Source organism: Nipponia nippon, unplaced genomic scaffold (genome assembly GCF_047370975.1).
Source record: "Nipponia nippon isolate SJK-2023a ecotype South Korea unplaced genomic scaffold, ASM4737097v1 scaffold_1, whole genome shotgun sequence".
Classification (NCBI taxonomy): Eukaryota; Metazoa; Chordata; class Aves; order Pelecaniformes; family Threskiornithidae; genus Nipponia; species Nipponia nippon.
In genome coordinates, this window is record NW_028262290.1 from 119876657 (window position 1) to 119898164 (window position 21508).

At 39.5% G+C, this 21508-nt stretch overlaps 1 protein-coding gene across 3 annotated transcripts in view; it reads left to right on the forward strand.

Moving 5' to 3' along the window:
- The window catches only part of CPNE4 (copine 4), a 243640-nt gene that overhangs the window by 50230 nt on the left and 171902 nt on the right, over window positions 1-21508 (forward strand). The window lies entirely within an intron of this gene.

The window sequence follows — 21508 nt, forward strand, 5'->3', positions numbered from 1 at the left end:
TGATGGCAAAAAGAAACTGAGGCAAAATTCAAATAGCAAGAACAATAAAGAGAAGCAGCAATTTGAAGGCTGTGGTATAATCTTGTAAGAGTGAAGGGAGATTTTTCTGTTAACACTAACACACTTTGAATCAGACTCTTAATGATACTTTGAACTTCTCTTTGGAGTCTAGATTAAAAATGAAGATGATTAAAGAATGAAGCATCATAAAACTTTTCCCTTTAGGCCCTCTTGTTTCATAAAAGCTATATAATAGCAGAGAGAATGATAGTGACCATCATGCTTTCCAATCTAAAGAAGAAAAATGCTGTGGGAGAGAGGAGTATTTATTACTAGTTGGCAAGCAATTTGGTGACAGAGTAGTTTGATTTGCAAATTTTGAGCATTACAGTTGGATTCACAGTTGAAGTTAGTAACTTAAACTAATGCATTTGCCTTATCAATTTGCTTTGTATTGCAGATTGCATGTTTGATTAAAATCCCACTTTGGGTTATTTTACCTCATCTTAGAAACCATTTGATTGATAAATGGAAACAGGATGTCTTAGACGCATGCACGTTAGAATAGAATACAATATTTTAAATTAAATCTCGGTAGTTGTTTTACTTAAAAGTTACACTTGAGTGTTTGTGGTTAATCAAGCTAAGGGTGTGAGTCTTAATGAAAAGTATGCATGAGAAAATTAGGAATGTATTAAATCCAGTTCTTATTTTGAGTATTCATCTCTTTCTTTTCAACAGCTTCAGCATTCAGAATAAGATTGTGTTATCTATCAAAAGATAAAAATAATAATGGCTGTGAGCATATGCAGATAGAAAAATCCTAAATTGATGAGTTTTTTTAATTTAGCATTTTCAGCCAAGTCGGTCAGTCTTTGAGGGTTTTCTTCCAGTTACTCCAATTGTGTGGTTTTGACCTATGGACCTCTGAAATTTTTCCAGTGCAGGGTCAGCACCAGCAACTTAAGGTTTTTTAGAATAGTCTTCCTCTTTTCTTAGTTCACTGCTGTGGATAGGTCCCTGGTAGAAAACCACACTATAAGTAGAAATAAAACTCTAATGATACATGCTACAAAATCAGCATCTTCATGTAATTGAAATTTAAGGTGATATAATAGCCAAAAAAAGGGTAATTCTAGCTAGCCACGTAGAAAGGAGCATTTAGCTGCACTGTATGTAATCACTGAAACAGTAGAAATTAACCAAGCAGTGGATTAAAGGTCAAAACGCCCCTGTTTGGAAAGAACAGACTGAAATCTTTTGGGCCATTTCAGTTCTCTGAATAACTTTGAGTGCATTTCACAGTTTGTCTGTGGCCAGTTATGAGCAGAGTAAGTAGCTCTGAATTATATATTCTTATGTTGTAATGGAGATTCCCTTTATTTGATGTGGTTTTTAATTTGGAAAGTGATTGTCTGAATAGAGTAATTCTTGCAGAACAGATATGCTCACTGATACGATTCTCATCTTACGTCAGTTGTTCCTACTGTCTAATGAAAGTCCAGGGTACTCATTTTAGTATGAACAAAAAGTTTTTATTAGTTCATGTTCCTGTCAGTGCTGCAGAGCTAATACAGCTCTGACATGCTGAGCCTTTTCCTATTCTGGCCCACACATTCTCAGCAGAATTTTTAATTAAGTTCCAATTGCTGAGTTAAACTGAGCAGCATCACTCAGGTATCGCTGAAGACATAATTGGCTGGAAGAATCTTCTGCTGATGACAATCAATGATCCAGCAAGACCTGAGACAGCAGACAGACTAATAATTTGTAAAAAATCTAGTTACCTGTGAAGTGAGTATATTCAACATGGAAATCACTAAATGACAACTGGAAGAGGAGTGGAACTGAAGACTTTTGCATCTATGGATTTAGTGACTTCATGAACTTGCCTTGAATTTCCAGATACCTTAAACCCCCTGGAGGTTGGATGTGTCCAAACAGACTGTAGCAAAATTATTACTGAAAAAGCAAAGGTATTACTGAACATGCATACTGATCACATATTCTGGTTGTGTGGAGGATTTATGAACCGGGAGCAGCTGGGTTAAAAGTGCCTGAAATACAGGTTGTGGTCTGTATATGGTTGTGCTCTTGCAAGTAGGTGCTTTTAAAATGTATGGAAGGTTCAGAGGACTGACTGCACAGCCTCTATTGGGCCAGCTGAAGCTGGCGGGCTTAAGTTGGTGGGATTGCATTATGCATGCTATTAGAGATGCTAGGACGTGATGGATTCACTCTATAGGTGCAGACAATCCCTGAAAGTGAGAAATCCGTGCATATTTGTCTCTGGAAGATTTTGATAAAACATGTCAGCCTGAGGAGAATTTTTTTTTTCTTTTCAGTTCTGCAGTACTGTGTGTGCATATGTGTTTGTTTCTGTAAATTATGCCACCCGCACATATAAATATAAAATGAAAATATCCATGCTGTTGTAGAGCGTGTAGGTGCTGTTTCCCGAGATTGGAAATGGCATATATGTATTTTTTTTATTTTTTTTTTTTAAATGTGATTGGTTTTCTGGGGTTTTTTTGTTTGTTTTGTTTTTTGGGTGTTTTTTTTCAGTCACAGAACACAGAATGGCTGAGGTTGGAAAGGACCTCTAGAGGTCATCTGGTCCAACCCCGCTGCTCAAGCAGGGACACCTAGAGCCAGTTGCCCAGAACTGTGTCAGACAGTTTTTGAACGTATCTAAGGAAGAGGACGCCACAAACCTCCCTGGGCAACCTGTGCCTGTGCTTGGTCACCCTCACAGTACAAAAGTGTTTCCTGATGTTCAGAGGGAACCTCCTGTGTTCCAGCTGGTGCCCACTGCCTCTGGTCCTGGCACTGGCCCCCACTGAAAATAAGCCTGGCTCTGTCTTCCTTGCACCCTCCCTTCAGGTATTTATATACATTGGTAAGATCCTCCCTGAGTGCTCCAGGTGTGGCCTCACCTGTCCTGAGTAGAGAGGGAGGATCACCTCCCTTGCTCTTCTGGCAATGCTTTGTCTAATGCAGTCAAGGATACCATGAGCCTTTGCCACAAGGGCACGTTGCTGGCTCATGTTTCACTTCGTGTCCACTGGGACCCCTCAGGTTCTTTTCTGCAAAGCTGCTTTCCAGCTGGTCGTGATCCTCAGCGTGTACTGATGCATGGGGTTATTCTTCTGCAAGGGCAGGGCTCTGCACTTCCCTCTGTTGAACTTCATGAAGTTCCTGTTAGCTCATTCCTCCAGCCTGTGAATATCCCTCTGGATGGCAGCACGACCCTCTGGCATATCAGCCACTCTTCCCAGTTTGGTGTCATCTAGAAACTTGCTGAGGGTACACTCTGCCCCATCATCCAGGTCATTAATGAAGATGTTAAACAGGACTAGGCCCAATATTGATCCCTGTGGTATACTGCTAGTTACTGTCCTCTAACTAGACTTTGCATTGCCGATGATCAGCCTCTGGGCCTGGCCATTCAGCCAGTTTTCAGTCCACCTCACTGTCTGCTCATCCATTCCATACATCAACAGCTCATCTATGAGGATCTTATGGGAGACAGTGTCAAAGGCCTTACTGAAGTCCAGGTAGACAATATCCACTGCTCTCCCCTCATCTACCAGGCCATCATAGAAGTTTCTCAAGTTCACTCCTTTTCTCACTTCACTCCTTGGTGAAGCCATGTTGACTACTCCTGATTTTCTCATCCTTAATGTGCCTGGAAATGGTTTCCAGGATTAACTGCTCTGTCACTTTCCCAGGAATTGAGGTGAGGCTGACTGGCCTGTAGTTCCCTGGGTCATTTGACGATGGCCACATTACTCCTCAGATGTGAAACTGTTAGGAACACTGGCAGGACATGGACAAGTACTCAAAGAAGTCTCAGTGCTGTCCTCAGTTCTGGCCTTGATATGCTTGCTGGTTTTCTCTTTGTGTCTGGGTAGATGTTTCCCTATAAACAAACCTGCACGCGCATATGCACAAATGTGCACCCATACCTCCCCGCCAACGTTTCTCTGTGTATGTATGTTGATGCTCTCTGAAAAGCACTATCTCCACCAGTCTAGAATTAAAATGATATATTGTGTCTCCCAGGAAAATCAGCAGTTTACTCTCTCTCATATGAAGTTTGTATTTTTAGCCTGAGATGACAGGGTGTGATGTAGCAGAATTTAAGATTATGCTATCCATATGGACTAAAAGACAATTTACTGATCTGGGGCTGAATTTTAGCTTCTCTGGCCTTAGTTTTAGGCAGGTACATTTGCAGGGGGGCCAAATGTTGTACTTCTTAAACTGTTTGTTTAAGATAATAATTTGATGGCTGCCTCTTTTTTTATTTGAATGTGTTCAAGGAGTTTAATTACGGGACTAAGCTTCAGACGGTGAATGGCTGAATGGGGTAGTGGAATCAGGCAAAGGTGCATGATAAATTCCTTTCCTCCAATGATTATTTTACCCACCTGCAGTGTGAATGTCCTTGTGTAATAAATATTAATTGTGTATAGCACTGTAGTCTTCAGCCGAGACGTGCTAGCACTGGAATTCTCATTAACTTGTTATTCCTAAGAAAGTAGTGCCTGTTCACAGGTTGCTATCTACATATGGCAAGTCCACATGTTATTTTGAAAGTCGGGTAAGTTGCTGAGCTGTGTCTGGTCATACGAGACTTACATGAGATCAGGAGCTGTAATATAGCCTGATGGAGCCAGACTGAATGTGATGTCTGTAACTATGAAAAGAGGAGCTTAGGAAGACAGTAGCTGTGTTTGAAAACCAGGGAGGGCTTCCTGTAGCTGTACTCATAGCTTTCTGCAGCAGGACATACAATATCTGCTATCTTGTGGATTTGAACAGCCAGAGGTTTTGCTTTTTCTCCTAAGTTTTTATTGAACTTGAAGTAACTGCAGAGCAAATAAAGCAGCACCCAAAGACAACATGCAGCTGTTAAAATTCATGTTGATGGAATTGGGTGAATTTTTTTGGTTGGATAGGTTTGTTTACTGAGATAGGTTTTTTTCATTAAAATGTTGACTGAGATCACAAATTCGGTGAAACTCAGTGAGTCTTGATAAAACCGTTTTGTGCAAACCCACAACTTTTCATTTCAGCATTTTTAAAATAAAAGGCATTCACTTGTCACTTAGCATGACATTTGATTTCAAGGACCAGCTTGGCATGATTAAAAAAACAAAACTGGGTTTTCTTTTTTTCTTTTGCTTTGAGCACTAACCCTGCACGTCCACACAGACCTTCAGGCAAACAGACAGCAGAGACCAGTTAGCTTGGAAATGCATTGAACTAATTAATGTGTAAAATACCAGTGGAGCCTACTAAACAGGCTACCTAGGAATCAAGCTACAGGAAGGACACAGTCTTGCTTTTCGTCTCTATTTGCTTTTTCCCTTAGTCTTGCACTTTCTTTTGCTTTATTTCTGAATTAATTCCAGCGTCCTTCTCCTTCCTCCTCCTCTCCTGCCTCAGCTCCCAATTTCCATTCCAAGCACCTGCTGCCTCATTTTGCTCCTCTGCATGTTGGAGAGTGGGGGAGATTCCCTGCCCCTTCCTAGCATGGAGAAAAGATCTGAAGAGAAGACCCTGAGGCAGACTTCAGCTACTTGTTTCCATAGATACCCAAAAGTCTCTCTCATGTTATCCATCTGTGGCTGTTACAGCCCACTGCAGAAGCCAACCAGCCATGAAATAGGGGAGTCTGTGGGTTGACATGTTCCATGACTCTCCCAAACTGTTCCAAAATAACTACAAAAGCACTGTGAAGAGAAAATATATCTATATATACATATATAAAAAAAACCCAAATAAATACATCTTTTTCAGTTTATGTAGATGAACAGAGTACTAGAGGAAGCATTTGGATGGAACTGAAAGTTTAACAATCAGAAGCAAGAGCTACCATCACCAGCAGCCATACAGAATCAGAATCAAGGGCTGTCTAACACCATCTCGCATCTGCTAGTTGGTGACAGTGAAGAAGTGTGAGATCAGGAAAATATAAAAGTGTCTTTCCAGCTTGCTCTGACAGCCCTCGGTGATCTGCAACTCAAGGAGTTCTTAAAGAAGGGTTTGTGTCTTTGTAATTAAAAAATGTTGGTAGATTTAACTGCCATAACTTTGTTCAAATAATTTTAAACGTCTTTGTATTTAAAAAATAAACTTTCATGATATCCTGGGACATAGAGTTCTGCAGCTTAAGTAGCTGTTGAATAAAGTAATATGACTTCTATTTTTTTGAACTTGCCACTTGCGGATTCATTTTAAGTCCCTTGTTCCTGTATTGGAGGAGACACTGAAAATCCCTATTCATTTTCTCAATGTCATTTAGGATTTTAGTCGTATGATTTGTCTATGACTGTATAAGAAGGCAACTATTATGTCCTGTATTTTGAAGATCAAGCATATCTATCCCATCAAGGAACATGGATTAGTTTGGATGGTTATTTGAACCCCGTCTATTTCAGAACGTTTTAGGGATGCAGTGCCAAAAGCTATTGCTGTATTACCATAGAGATTTTCAAGCAGTGATTTGGGATTTATTCTCTGCTTTAAAGAGCTGCAAGCCTTTCACAATGGGCTGGTTTATTGGATGTTTTTTGGCTTTTGCGATTTATTTTTTTTTAATATTAGTCAATGCTAGAGCAGATTCTAGATATTCTTTTTCTGATTTCACTCTAAGATTTCAACTTGGTGAACAGACATCCTGTACAAAATTAATTGTAATTAATGAGGTAGGAGTAAGATGAACATACCATCTTATGAAGATTTTTCTCTGACAAAGAAAGGGAGTTACAAAGTTCCAATGAGATGTTTTGTATCAGATTATGCACAACTGGGTGGCAGGGAGGTGCTTTCACTGAATAGCTATTTTGAAATTAGGTCCTCTCGTTGTAAAGAAACATCTGATTCATTTGCAGATTTGGGGTTTCTTCTCTTCTGGTTGTAGAATGGAGCTGATAATTGGAAATGCTACCTGCATTTTCTCTGACCAAAGCTTAGGACAAAGTCTTTGAAGAATTACTAGATTTATTGTAAATACCTTTGGATTCATGCAAATCTTGGCTGTTGAAAGCCAATGGGGAAGAATTGAGTCTTTAATTGAAATGATCAAGACCTTCATCAGAAAAGAAAGGCAATGAGATTCTTTTTAATTAAGCCACCATGTGGCCAAGGTCTTACCATTCCTGACTTGGACCTGGCAATCTAGTTGATTGGCCCCTACTGCCCATATCTTTCAGGTCTTTAGACCACTTAGTCTTGTGCACAGATCTGTGCCCTGCACATCTTGCAGATGATGATCTGTTAGCACACGTGTTGATTACGGACCTTTGGACCTAAAAAGAAATGGGAGCAGTCCTGCTGCATTCATTTCCCAAGGAGGATTCCTAGAAGATGATGCTTAAGAGTTTTTCAGGTGCCATTAGACCCTTCTTGTTCTAACTCGTCAAACAGAAAGCTGTGGTTTTATTTATACCACAGCAATGTGCCTGTGTATATGCCTTTATAGCCTATTGTATCCTCATAATTCAGTACTGTACTTTCTCCTTTTTCGTTAAGTGTATGTTGATGATAATGAGTGCTTCTTTGCTCAAGACTACTTGGCAACCTCTGTTGCTGCCAAGATTTGCTTTTAGCTTCTGCTTTCTGCTGGTGGTAAATTTCCCTGAAGTCTTTCTGTATGGTGCGAATGACAAAGACAGCTCATCTTTTTCAAACACCACTGGAAGTCTGTGGGGTCAGCCTGCAGGCTAATTGAATATTTTATCTCAGTCCGTTCTCAGCCTGAGTTCATCTAATGTGATATTTTACTTTTCAAGCCTTAATATTTTGGAGGCATCCTCTGTTCCAAGGGTTTGCCTGTTGAAGAGCTCCTGTCATTAACTCTTCCAGGAAAAAGAAAAGTTCTCCACATGGACATGGTCATGTTCTACAACAGTTTAAGCAGAGGAGAGCCCTGATGCTGACTGCAAATCACCAGCTGTCTTCTGAGAAAAACAGACTTGGTATCTTTCCTTGTAAATTCTCAGCCTTACATATGTATTTTAGAAGTACCTGCTCTTTGAAAGACCGTTCCATTATAATCAAGGCAGGAGAGAATCTACTGTGAAGTTTTCCTGCATATCCTACAGAACAGCTTTCATAATATTCTGTTCAGCTCCTAGTGCACTGAGTACATTTTTATGAACATATGTGCATAAACTCAAAACCTGGAACTGCATTTTATATTACCCTCCTTTTTAAAAAGAAAGACAACCCTCCTCCTCTCCCAAGTCTTTTTCAACTTCTTATGCAAAGTCGTAAGTATGAAAACTAAAGGCTGTAAATCTTTTGTGTTGGCAAATATTTGATTAGAAGCTGGTACTGGGAATTTTTTCCTCCTGTGCCTAGTTCAGAAACATGAACATCATTAGGTTTTGATGAGATTTTTCTTTTTATACCCCAGGTAGTAATAAGTGACTACTTATTTTAAATCCATTTTATAGTAACTCTTTTTTGCCTTTATCTCATTCATCACTGCTGCTTTCTCTTGAGCCTCCTCCTTGTTTCAGCATTTAAACATGGCCACAGTGCTTTTATTCCTGTCTTTTTAAGTCAACCAGTCTTTAAACTTGAACTCATTTGAATCAGACAGGTTGTCTCAACTGAAGTCAAATACTGTCACTTTGAGTCAATATATATGAACTATCATAACGTTCCACTAGCTCAAACAGTAATTTCTGCCTCTGTAGTGCAGTTTGTGAAACGTAATGCATGTGCAAGGGAGAGAAAGAGAAAACTTGCATTGTAGAAGTCTCTCTTCTTAGTGAGAGTGGTCGTGTTTGGGCTGGCTGCTTCCTCTCTACCAGAGCTGAGGGATCCCCTGCCACAGCAGCAGCAGGAGGCTGGCTTCTGGCTGTATCTGTTCAATTAAATCTCTTCAGGTCCCCTGTCTTCATATCATGGCAGAGTGAAGAGTTTTTTCTCATAGTTTACATAAATGAATAGAAACAAGCTTCCTCCTGGGAAGTCAGGAGGGAGCACTTATATAGACAGGTGGTAAAAGCTACATGGTCTTTCCCTGACCTGTGGCCTGGAGCATCCTCTACTGGGAAGATCTGCTGTTGGGGACCAATTTCCAGGAGCCATCTGCCTCTGGGAGAGCCATGGAAATGAAAAAAGAATCAAAAGACTTGTGGAATCACATAGTCATTTTTCCATGTTAGGAAATAGTTACCTGTTTAAAAATCAGTTTAATACTGTACTAGCTTAGATGAAAATCTGTTCTTGTTTACATCCTGTTTCAGTGTCCAGTGGATTAGGGATTGTGGAAATGATTGAAGAACTCTGTTCGTTTCTTGTGAACAATTTCTGTATAACTATACTCCAGCGGCCATCTTCAATTAACGTGCGTCAGTGTTTTTGCAAGCAGCACCATGCACATGCCTTCACATTTGTACCTGTGAAGGAGGGGACTGGGCTGGGTGCTCAGTTGTCAGATTTCTCTATGCCTTTGCAAACATTTGTGTATTGTTGCTGGTAGAAACATCTTGAATGGTTTTAAGCTGCCTGAAAATTTTGCCTTCATCTTAACTGTTGAGTGATTTGATTGCAGACATGAAATATCAAGAAACAACTGGGAGGAGTTGTCATTTATTCTTGTATTTATCACATTTGGCCAAAATACTATGGCTGACAAAATATATGACTTTTATTAATAAAAGGTTTTTTTTGCCTCAGAAACAGGTCATTTGAATTACTTCCTCCCCTCCTCCCCAGTTGTGAATATTTCTCTGTTATTATTGCAGTTTCATCAGTATTTCTAATGATCCTAAGACGTGCTTGCAAATACTGCCTTTAGCCATGCTGTCTATTTGATGGTTCTCAATTTATGCTTCACTAACTTTTCACAACTTTTTCTCAGGATAACTTTCCACGAAAGCTGTGACTCTTAAACAGTGTTCTCAGTCACATTAATAAAACAAGAGTTTTCTAACATTTACTTTTTAAACCAGGTCAATCCTTGTAGTTTTGTTGTATGAGTAGAGTAAAAGGGACAAAAGAAAAAAATGAGACCATTCAAAATGTTTTCAAAGTTATCTGAGGAAGATACCAGGAAAAGGAAGGCTTTACAGTGCTCCCACTGCTTTGTTAACACTGGATAACTGGCTTAGTAATCTGTCACAGTTTATATGTTTGTAGAATAGATATGAAGTTGTCTGTCACACCTGTAAGACTGAATATTGCTGTATGGTGTTTATTAGTAGTATTCTTCATATTATCCAGAGGGTCAGGAATAGATCTGAGGGTTTGCAAATACCTTATTTTCTACGGCTAGCTGAGAGTGATTACTTTCTTCTACTGCAGAAAGAAATCAGGCTTTTTCTAAAATCTGTAGCAGTAATCCCTGATTGCACAAAAAAGAACACTTGAGCTTTTCTGTACACAAGTGTGTAAGGACAGCCTTTAAGCAGAGTTACGGCCTCATCATGTAGAGATACTTAAAGGGGGGGGAGAGTTATCTTTGTTTTCATGTGTCCGTGTGGGGCAGAGACAAGGTAACGTGGACTGAGAATGTACAGGTGGCGGGAAACCTTCAGCTGTGGCTCCCTTGCAGGTCAAGATAAAACAACTGACAGCCATGAAGGATGAGCTTAAGAAAGAGCTTGCTTTCTCTCCGTCTCTCCCTTTCACTCAGGAATTAAAACAGAGATGGTAAAATAAAAGCTGGGATGTGTTTTCTCTTGCAATACTGTACTAGGTTTTTGCAGATATAGATCCTCAGAAGAGCTTTTTCAGAGGCATTCAGCAAGTAAAGGAAACCAAAGAGCTGATAATACAAATATGAGAAATAATTAGAGAAATGCTACTGCTACTTAAAAACAACAACAACAAAAAAGTTTTGATTATTCCTGATATGAAGAGGTAGCACAGAATACCAGGAGCTCATGTGGCCGAACAGCCTTAGGGAGAACTTTGCAGAAATCCAGCCCCAGTCTGGGAAGTGGGGGGATGCATTATCACTACGTTTGGCATTAAGCATATCTTGACTGCGTTGAGTATTCTTTGGCATCAACCAAAAGGAAAAATGCTATAGTTCTGCATGGGAGGAGTTGCCATACTGCCACCAGCAGCCCAACATTCAAAAAAATACGTTTTTGATTCTTTTGCCCTCTTTCCCTGCAGTTTAATTATCTATCCATCAGATACGTAATATTTTAAATTTGGATGAAGAGTCTAAGGCTGCTTTTATCATGGGCAGGCACATTTCAGATTAGCTCTGTGATATGCCTGCCTTTCATGAGCCATTTATTACACATACAAAAACTTCACACATCTCCAGGACAGATTTTAAGCCTGACTTGACTTTAGTAGTCCAACAGATTGTGATAAAGCTACAGTAAACAGGAATGTTTGGAGCTGGTTTCTAAGTAGATAATTCTCTTGATTGATTCGGTACACCAATTCTTAACCTCTAGCATCAGAACGGGACTGAGAGACTCTCAGCAACTTGAACCCCTTCTGCTTTTACTGGAAGGGGTTCTAGGGCCTAACATGAATTGTTTCCTGAAGTGAAAGAGCAGTTATGAAACTCTGAGAAAACTGTTTTAGAAAAACAGTCTGAATTGCTGCGAATGTTCTTTGAAAAGTCTTCTATTCAAATATTGACTGACCAGGGATACCAAATTCATTAAGCTGGTTTGGTTTAAAACCAGTGCATAACAAGAGAACATGCTGTTGATATGAATTAATGGAGTTTAAGTTTATGCAAAGGAAAGTAAAAGCAATTTCACTGGAACTATCGTTTTTCATCTTCCCTCATGTTTGGTAGTAACTTAAAAATATATTGCATTAGTTATGTTGTAATCAGGCCAGAATATAAACTCCATGAAATCTAACTGAGAATTGAAGTGTCCAAACTACATTTCCATATAGATGTGCTGACCTTATCTGTTAACAGGTATTTTCAGTCTTTGCCTGAGTTTGTTTCATTTTTAAAAAAAATGGAATGGATTGACATTTTTGTTCTTTCTCCCCTTGAAAACTTTACAATTTTGCATATAAAAAACATGAAATCCAAGCAGAGCGACATTGCATCAATTACCTGCATAACTCTGCATTGAGATTTTTTGTATAGTTTGTGGTATTCATCTTGTATGTGTTGCTGGTGGGTGCTCAGAGCATACACAAAGCATACTACTAAGCCAGAGTGTATTTCTAGATAAATTAATCCCTTCCATCCTGATTTCCATTTAAAAAAGTGGTGGCTGCTTCATGAAAAGTAGGTTTCTGTCTCTTTTGAATCTTACTTGTCAAAAAAGGGGCTTTTTGCCCATCAGCTCACAGCTTGCAGACCACCTCACTGCCTGAAATGGTGCTCTTGTGCTTTTGTTGCAGCTTTGCTTTAGGCGTTTCACACTTTCTCTTTGGAAGCTAAGATTACGTCCGAGTAAAACATCAGAATCGTGATTTCTGCTTTTGTTTCTTTCACTACCCTTTGTGTTCTCCAAAAGAAGATCCCAGACAGTAGCATGTGTAAGCTAGTAAGAGACTACTTCAGTGGAGTAAAGCGACAGGGCTGAAAAAATGCCCTGTTCCTGGCAGAGGGCTTGGAGTGGCTGCTACCACCACCGCACCACTGCTGCTGACAGCAAAGCAAAATGCTTTTACCAATCCTGGCTCTACAAAGGTGCTTACTTGCTAAGAAAATTTCAGGGCACTATGGACAGTCTATACAAAGCCTGTACTATTTGGATGTAGGTCGCTTAGGTGATCTGGCTTGACAAATTTACCTGCCTTTTGTTCAAAATGTCACACTTGAAGAGGGCAAAATAACAATATGCGATAAGCCAATTCTTGGTTTGAAGAGTCTCCTCTAGAAGAGCATGTAAGTCATTGGAACTTGAATCATTGCTGTAGCTCCCTATCAATAATTTCTATGTTCAAAGGCCTACAGTGTATTGTTCAGCCAGTTTCTTTATAATTCAGGTTGAAATTCATCATAAAATATTAACTGCAACTATCTGAGGTAAATCTGATCATTTTGTGAGATGCTTAGTTTTTATTCCACACCATCAACCCAGGACATTGTGTTTTTGAAGCAGAAAACTATCCATTGTGGTAATCCGAATTTGTCATGATATACTTAATCAGGGGGAAAAATATGAGGTTTGAGGCTTTTGTTTTTCAAATGTTTGGAGAACCTCATTGCCTTACTATTGCATCAGCCAGCTCATGCATGCCGTTGGTGTAGAACCAGCTGCTTGTGTAGAAACAAGTGCCCTACATCACTTCTATATGCTTCTTCAGGGAAACATTATGATGATCACTGTACCTTGTTGTATTTAACTTTAAATGCTGTTTGAGGACTGATTAGTCTGCTGTAGCCTTTTTACTTGTGTAATCTTAAAAGCTTATGCTGTGTCACTGCCACGTGAGCTGGACTAGTTTCAATAGTCTTACTCCCCTGGCTGCCCGTTGGATTCCACACAGCTGCAGAAACTGTTTTTACCGACAGTGACATTTGCTGTTTTAAAACCGTATTTGCACTTCTCCAGCTTATATTGGATGTGCCAGCTGCCATGCGTGTGTCTTTCCTATTCTGCACAGGAATATACAACATAAATTCCTATGCCTTTGTTTCTGTATTTAAAGTTATTGCCTTTTTGTTGTCAGTTATCGTCTGATGTTTCAGTAGTCTGTTTACAGCCCAGTGCATGCTTAATTTTGTTTAAGGCTCTATGCTTGCCTGCTTACTTCCTTGGTTGTTTAATATAAATCCCAAAGTGGTTCCTTGACCATCTTTGCATTAATCTTACTCTTTCTCTAAATAATGGAGCTATTAATGTATTTTGTAAGGAGGGGCCCTTCTTCCTTCCTTAGTGTCGTGGAACTTACTTGATACTGTCCCATGTTTAGCCTAATAGCTCTGTGATGAAGTCACATCCAAAATGTTACAGCCAAATTTTCCTTTTTTTGTGTATATATAACCTATATTTTTCACTGGGAATATGTGATTCTCTAATAATACTGGAAACTGTTGATCATAACTAATCCTGTGGTAGAGAGTGAGACTTATACTTAACAGAAGTTAAAATTCTACATGCAGCTCCAATTCCTCACAAACGCGTTATTTTTTAATTCAACTTCTATGTGATGCTGGTTTTTAACTTCTAGAGATTTTTGCCCAGATTTTGGTTGGTTGTGGATTTGCTGCTCAACATCAAATTGCAGTATTAGCACCAAAAATAAAGTGCTTGCAGGGCTTGCGTGTTTGGTTTTTTATTTTTTTCTATAGACCTTGATTTTCAGGATTGATCTAATGTTGTCATGATTTAAAGTGGCCGTGTCCTTGACCTTAAGGTGCCCCTGCTTTCTGTGGGAAAGAAGGTGGTTGCAAGTCGCAGTTGTAATGGAAAATAACATGCTTAGTGTAGCTCTTTCAAGTAGATAATATTTTTGTCTCTGAGCTTTTGTTTTATGATGGAAATCTTTCCAATTCACATAGTTTGGAGTTAAAGAATGAAACAGATCATTATTACACTTTAAGGAACAATTCAAAAGCCTGAAGTTTTTCTTTATAATGTAGAAGAGCTGTACGTATTCTCTGCTAAGCTGGGCATCCGTAGTTTATGTTTGTGTTATTTTTGCAAGGCTAATACCAAGAACCCCAAGGAATACGTGCATCTTTAATAAACTTTGAAACTAAGGAAGTCTGTATTTTTTTGAATACATTTAATTGTATCAGTTGGGAATATTTTTTAAATAAGATTCTGGCACAATGATAGAGTTCACAGAGTTTACTTTGTCATAGTATGCCTGTTTCCATCTGTATATCCTCTTTCAAAGCAGCCATGTGCTCTTACCCATTTAACTGGAGCACAGCTGGTGTGGGCTAATTATTTTTTTCCTCTTCTTCATTGTATCACTCTGCTTTTTCTGCTGATTTCAGCTGGAGTTGGAGGTCCGTCTATTTAAAGAGCACACACTTTCATCTCGATGTCTCTTGTGAACTGTTGTATAATTTGGCTACTCCTGGGGATCTTTGCACTGAGAATACATAATTTACTGACCATCTGCCTGCCTTTTCCTTTTCCTTTCATTACAGATGTGGGGAGGAAAAGCTGAAAAGGAGGCAGTCGTATAACATGTATGCAGAACCGGTTGGTAAATTGCTGACCAAGTTACATACTGTGTTTGTCATTCAGAAGTCAGCTTTGTGCCAGCGGTTGCAGGAAATACAAAGGAAGGCTGATGTGTCTCACATAATTCTGAAGATAAATGTTTATGATTGATTAGTTTGTTCCAAAAGCAGTTGTTTGAGCTTTTTCATAATGCAATTGTTGATTTCCTTACAGCTCTGTGTTGCCTTCAGCCAGTGTTCAAAAATCCCAGGCTACACCTTACTTTGTGACGAGCATGCTTTTATGGCAGCTCTGAGAAACTTTGTTCTGCCCAAACAGGGAGCTACTGAAAGTCTTGAATGATCTGTCTGGAAGGGCTCAAGCTAGTTATATTTGGGGATTGCATGTATGTGTGAATGGGAGGAAGAGGAAGGCAAGATAAGATGGAAGAGACACTAATGTAGGATCAAAATGAGATTGCATCTAAAAAGCAGTAAGCATGGAAACTTGAATACAGCCTCAAGAGCAGTGGTGGGTGGTCCCAAGTGAAGCCTAGAGAATAGGCTTTTGGATCTGAGATTTGTCTGAAGGACATCTATGGCTGTGAGGAAGGAAAAACTTTGGTCATTTGATTTCTTTATGAATTTTTTAAAATAGTTGCATCAAAGCTACCTGACTTCTAACCCATTTTTCTTCTCAGTTGGAATAACCTTATGGGACCCAAATCTTGGCACATCATCAGGTGGGATCATACTTCACTGAGGTTTATACCAGGATGGATACTCTTTGTGTGGGATACTCTTGCCTTTTTGCAGCAGTTGCAATATCTCTGTGTGAAAGTGTTTGGTCATGGTGTGCCTGCAGAGTGATGTTTTATGTGGCAGATGCCAGTAGGTATAGGTGCAATGGACGTATTCTTCACCATCACTGCTAAAGCTGATCTTTTAAACCCCAACACGGCAGAGACCTTATATCCAATTGCACAAATTGCAGTTTTATTCTAAAAATATATGTATGTGAACTCAGACCTAAAGTATTCCTTTTGCTTTGGTGACTTTTTTTTCCCAATTGCTTGCCGCACTGTTGTTTGTGTTTATAAACTACTTAGATGTAAGCTTTTAGGGGCAGGAAATATCTCCTCTGCTTTATTTGCAAAGGATAGTAAGATCCTTATCTAAGTCTCTAGGTGCTATCACAATATAAGTAATCATAATTATAGGCCTCTGAGTAGTAGTAAGTCTGATATAGCCGAGGTGAAGTAGTAGCTTACCATGGAGTGAAAGTTTTTATTTGGAGTATGAAGAAAAAAAAGCAAAATGTACATGGATTTTTTTTTTTTTTGTTATCTTTTGCTTAGTGAAAATATTAAACGTGGCTTGTCACTTAAATGGGCCAGGGCTATGTTGTTGCAGCTTCTTTTTTTTTTTTTTTTTTTTTTTTTTTTTAAAACAATTACTCCGCAGCATGGAGTGTTTTGATTTAGGCATGCTTTTTAAAGATCAGCATTCACGGCACATGCAGTGAAGAGCAATTTAAAATTAAAAGGCTGCTTTAGACTTTTAAGAGCACCTGGATCTTATTTTAGAAGCAATTGGAACTCTGGGCCAGCACCTTGTAAGGTAATTTAAATTCTTCTTTTTTTTTTATTTTATTTGAGTACTGGGTGAGGAATTGATTTGAACAGCGCGGTGCTGAGCTCTTCAGATTTTGAAGTACTTCCAATTCCCAATCACATTTAACTGCAGATCATGATCTTCTCTTGGTCTTACGAGGCCAGCCACCTTAAGAATATCACCCAGACAAAGAAATTAATCTAGGCTCCTTTGATTTATCAAACATTTTATTTCATGGATTTCTTCTCTTTTGCTTATGCATAGAAGAAGTTCCATAGGTTAAAAGGAAGACATTTAAAAATTCCAAAAGAAAATACAGGCGTGTAAAAGTAGTCAATTGTGCCATGTCAGTTCAGTATTTGAAGAAAGTGTTGCCATCAGTAAAACGTTCATAAACACTGCAGTAAATTATGTGTATTGATTTGTCCAGGGTAAAAGGGGTTAAGGGGAAGAAACAATCCTTTAGTTATATTCAATACTCCATTTGGGAGTATGGTCTGCCCTGTGCCCCACATGAGACAGCAGACCTGTGGGGATGAGGTGCAGGGAAAAAGGGAATCATCATGTAACTAAGGCTTATCATTATTCACAGGCAAAAAGAGAAACTGTGGCTGCACAGGTAATCTCTGTTCTGGAAATTAGTACCCTGAGCACTTGGCTTTGAACCATACGTCTTCACTTTCATGAAAACTTTCTGGATGTTTTTGGAAAGCCCTATGCAAATATAGGATATAGTCATAGAATTGTAGAATCATTAAGGTTGGAAAAGACCCTTGATGCTTTACTTGTACAAAGTGACACAAGACAGTCATTTCCTTCCTCAGCTTTGTTTTCAAAAGTACAAAAATGTGGGGACGTCCATTCTCAGCAAGAGGTAGTAGCTGTCCTAAATACAGGGTTTCTTGTTCCTGTTCTCCATAGAGCAGGCAGCCTCTTGCAGACAGACCCAGATGGGACTGCAAGCAGCTGGGGCTAGAGCGGTGAGTCAATAAGCCGCTGGAAATTCACTGGGATGTGAAACACCAGCAAGAACCTGTCTAATACAATAGCTGCAGTACAGTGAGAAGCTGCCAACAGGCAGCTCAGGGTAACGGTTTGCAACTACTTGTGGTGGTGCTCAGAGATGGTGTGGGGAAGTGTATGCCAATATAGAAATGTTTTGTAAACTGGAACTCTGAAACAGTGAGGATGACATTGAACAGCATCAGCATCTCCCCATACTGGGTGGATTTCTTACAAAAGGCTGGAGGAAGCTGATATAATTTATTTGGGGAAAAGCTCAGTGTAGTTTTGCCTTTGGGTTGAGAGAAATAAAACTTCATAAGATACGTTAGAGATTTCACTGGAGCGTGGAGGAGGAGAATGTAAAGTCTGAATATTTTGTTTTCTGTCTGAATCACTAATGTGCTACCAGTCAGTTTAATTAGAATAATTAGTCATGAAATATATAATTGGTCTGAATCTTCCTGCAGATTATATAGAGAGCTTTTGAAGAGGAATGTGGTTATTTGATACTGATCCTGCAAACATTTACGCACGCTCTTAGCTCAGTGTGCATGAATCAGTGTGTATGCAGTGACATCCCATTGACTGCGGAAAGGAAGCTTCCCTTTAGCTACAGGGCTTTCTCACATGGACCTTCATCAATGGGCTGCATTTTTCTGTGACTGCGCGATTTGTGGCAAGTCCACTGTTTTAGGGACGCCTTCAGTAAGGGACGGCTTTCACCCTTAAACAATTACTGGTGTTTGCAGAACAGTAACTTCGAGTGACCAAGTGGTGGCATGTCCTCTGTGGCTCAGTTTGTATCTTGGTCTCTGAAGAGCCGCTTCTCCTGTACCCTCTCTGTGAGGTTATTTTGGTACCACTGTGGTGGGTCCTGCTGTGGGGAAATGACCTAGTTGAGTAGTAACTGTGGGGAAGAGCGTGCTCTCACTTTCTCGCGGACTATGCCGGGTCATTTCCCGGATCTGGTTCAGCTTGTGGCTGTGCACACACCTGATCCTGCGAAGCTCCGGAGAAGTGAGGACGGGAAGTTGCTGGTGCTGTGTGGGAGAACGGGCCTGGGGTGGGTTAGGCTTGTCTGGGTTTAGGCTGTTTTTCTTTTCCCTGTGGAAAAGCTTGAAAAAATAGAGCAATTATTGTAGATATTGACAAGTGATACTATTTGATCCCTTTTTTGCTCCCCAGAAGAGATTTTTTTTTTTTTTTATCATGGGTTTTACTGTTTGTTGTTTTGTTGTGTTATATCGTTTAAGTGTCTATCTTCATTATAAATCGTCCAAATGAATGATGTGTCCTTGATTTTTGCAAGTTAGGAGCACTGATGTCCATGCTATTACTGTGAATAGTCCCATCCAAGTCAGCAGGTTTACTCTTCATAGGACAGTGAAGTATTTTAACTCGTGTTTGCAAGTTTTAGAGTGATAGGAGGTTATTATGAGCTGAAGGAAAGGGACTATATAAGAAGTGCTACTGCTAGTATATTTCCTAGCTACTGTTTACCTGGATTTTGAATTTCTGCTGCCAAGAGTCTGAAATTGCAGTCCTTTTGGCATCCCATTCAGTGCGATAACAGAACGCTTAGATGAAGGGGAGGTATTTTGGTCTAGAAACATGTGAAATCTCAATTAATTTTGTTTCAATTGCATACTCTCTAATGGTACTGGTTTTAAGGTCTCCCAGTTTTCTGAGAAAGTGACATTAAGAAACTTGTTCTCCTTACCTTATCTGTTTCTTACGTCAAAATTATTTCTCACCCTGAGATTATGTAAGAGTTTCATTACAGGTAGTAAATTTAGTGCCAAAGAAGTCCTGTAAAGATATTTAGGCATCCCTGCTATATGCACAGGATTTTCTGCTTGTAGCATATGCTTATGTGCTTTGGTCTAGTTTGATAGTCTAATTGACTATAACAGTAGATTCTGTACATCAACTGTGTAAGAAAACTTAGAGTTTTCATTATGTTTGGCCACAAAGAACAGTTGAAAGCTTATGGAGTTTCTTACTATTTTTATGGTACTTCAGTTAATTCCATTTCTCTTTTTTTTTGGCATGCTGTACAGTGTTTAATATAAAAATACGTGATTCAGCAAAAGCTGTGGAAGGATTTCTGTTACTGTGGTGTACAGAATTGCAGGTACTGTGAAACAGACTAAAATAAAAAGAAGTACAGAGTACAGAAGTACGGAGTTACAGGCTGCCCAGGGAAGTGGTCGAGTCTCCATCCCTGGAGGTATTTAAAAGACGGGTAGACGTGGTGCTCGAGGACATGGTTTAGTGGTGGACTTGGCAGTGATAGGTTAACGGTTGGACTCGATGATCTTAAGGGTCTTTTCCAACCTTAATGATTCTATGATAAAAAGACGGGAATGTGGTGTATCTGCAGGGTAGGACTGTGTCACCCTGTGGCCTTATTTATCAGTTCACAAAACTAATCGTGAGGTTCCCTTGAGTATTCTGTATGCACTAGAAACCCTGGTGAAGCCACATCAGATACCTTTCCTATCCAGAAAAGCAGAAATTCCCCAATCTTTAATAAAGTTGCATCTCTTTCATCAGTATCAGGAACCCAGCCCCAGGTAACCTTCTCATTAGTTCAGCTCAGGACCTGTTATTTCCCAAGGGCTGATCTTGCCTATTCAGTATTTGGTATCTCTTGTCTCTCCAGCGCATCACTCAATGAACAGAAGCCATCCTGACCTTTTAGCCCCAGTCCTTGTTCCAGCTTCAGTGATGTGAGCAGCACCAGGAAACTGGGGCAGTGATTTGGATCTAAAGACATAGCTCGAGGACTTTGTGGATGGACAGAATTGTGAGGCTCAGTCTCTCCTTACTCTATCACAGAAAAATACAGAACAGATTTAATTTTCCATGCTTCTGTTTTCACAGAAGTCTGTTTCAGCTGGGCTGACCCAGGACCCTTCCTGTGTATCTCAGAAATTATCTTTGAAATTAGGACTCTTTCCAATTTAAGTTGCTTTTGCTGACATTGTTGACCCCTCAGGCTGTATTAGTTCTAGTAAATGACATAGTCCAATAAGAGTGGATCTGTAAAGCAAAACAGTTTGTGCTGAGAACCTGACATCCACGCTCTTCCATGTATTTTTGGACTTCTTTTTTTTTATTTAGTTGTAGCTCTAGTTTTTCTCATCTAGTGCCAGACACAGGGTGTTCATTAGTGGCTGAAGTGTGTCAGGGACACTCCTGGAGTGTATCTTCCAGTTTAATGTCATGCAAAAGGAGTGTGGATCTGTGTGCACCATAATGTCAACCAATGCATAGTAAGAAGAGATGACCAGGCAGCTGGCTTAAAAATTGCAATCCTGACTGAATTAAAGCACTAATGTAAGTGCACCATCAGTTGAACTGGACCACCTCAACCACAAATGCCTGTTTCCTTTTGTGCATGCTAGCAAGATATATGTAATCACCCTTCCTAGTCTGGGAAGGTCACAGTGTAGCCCCTTGTCAGCCACATTGCATATTCATTCACCTAAAAGCATTAAAAATGCAAGTCTTTCTATGATGACATTGTTACTATTAACTATGAATTCATAACTTGTAGAGAGAAAATGTTCCTGAATCGTTGTGTTGTCGTCTGGTTTTATAGGTAGTATTGGCTTTTATGTCTTGACATATTTGACATGGTATTGGCTGCTTTGTATACTTTTCATTCTGGGTCATTAATTTAGCAAGCAACTATCAGTGAATCTAAGGTGAATTACAACTAGTGTCAGACATGGTTTGAAACTCCTTAAGTGGAATGACGAAAGACACAATAAGGTGTATATGAAATCAGTGGCATGA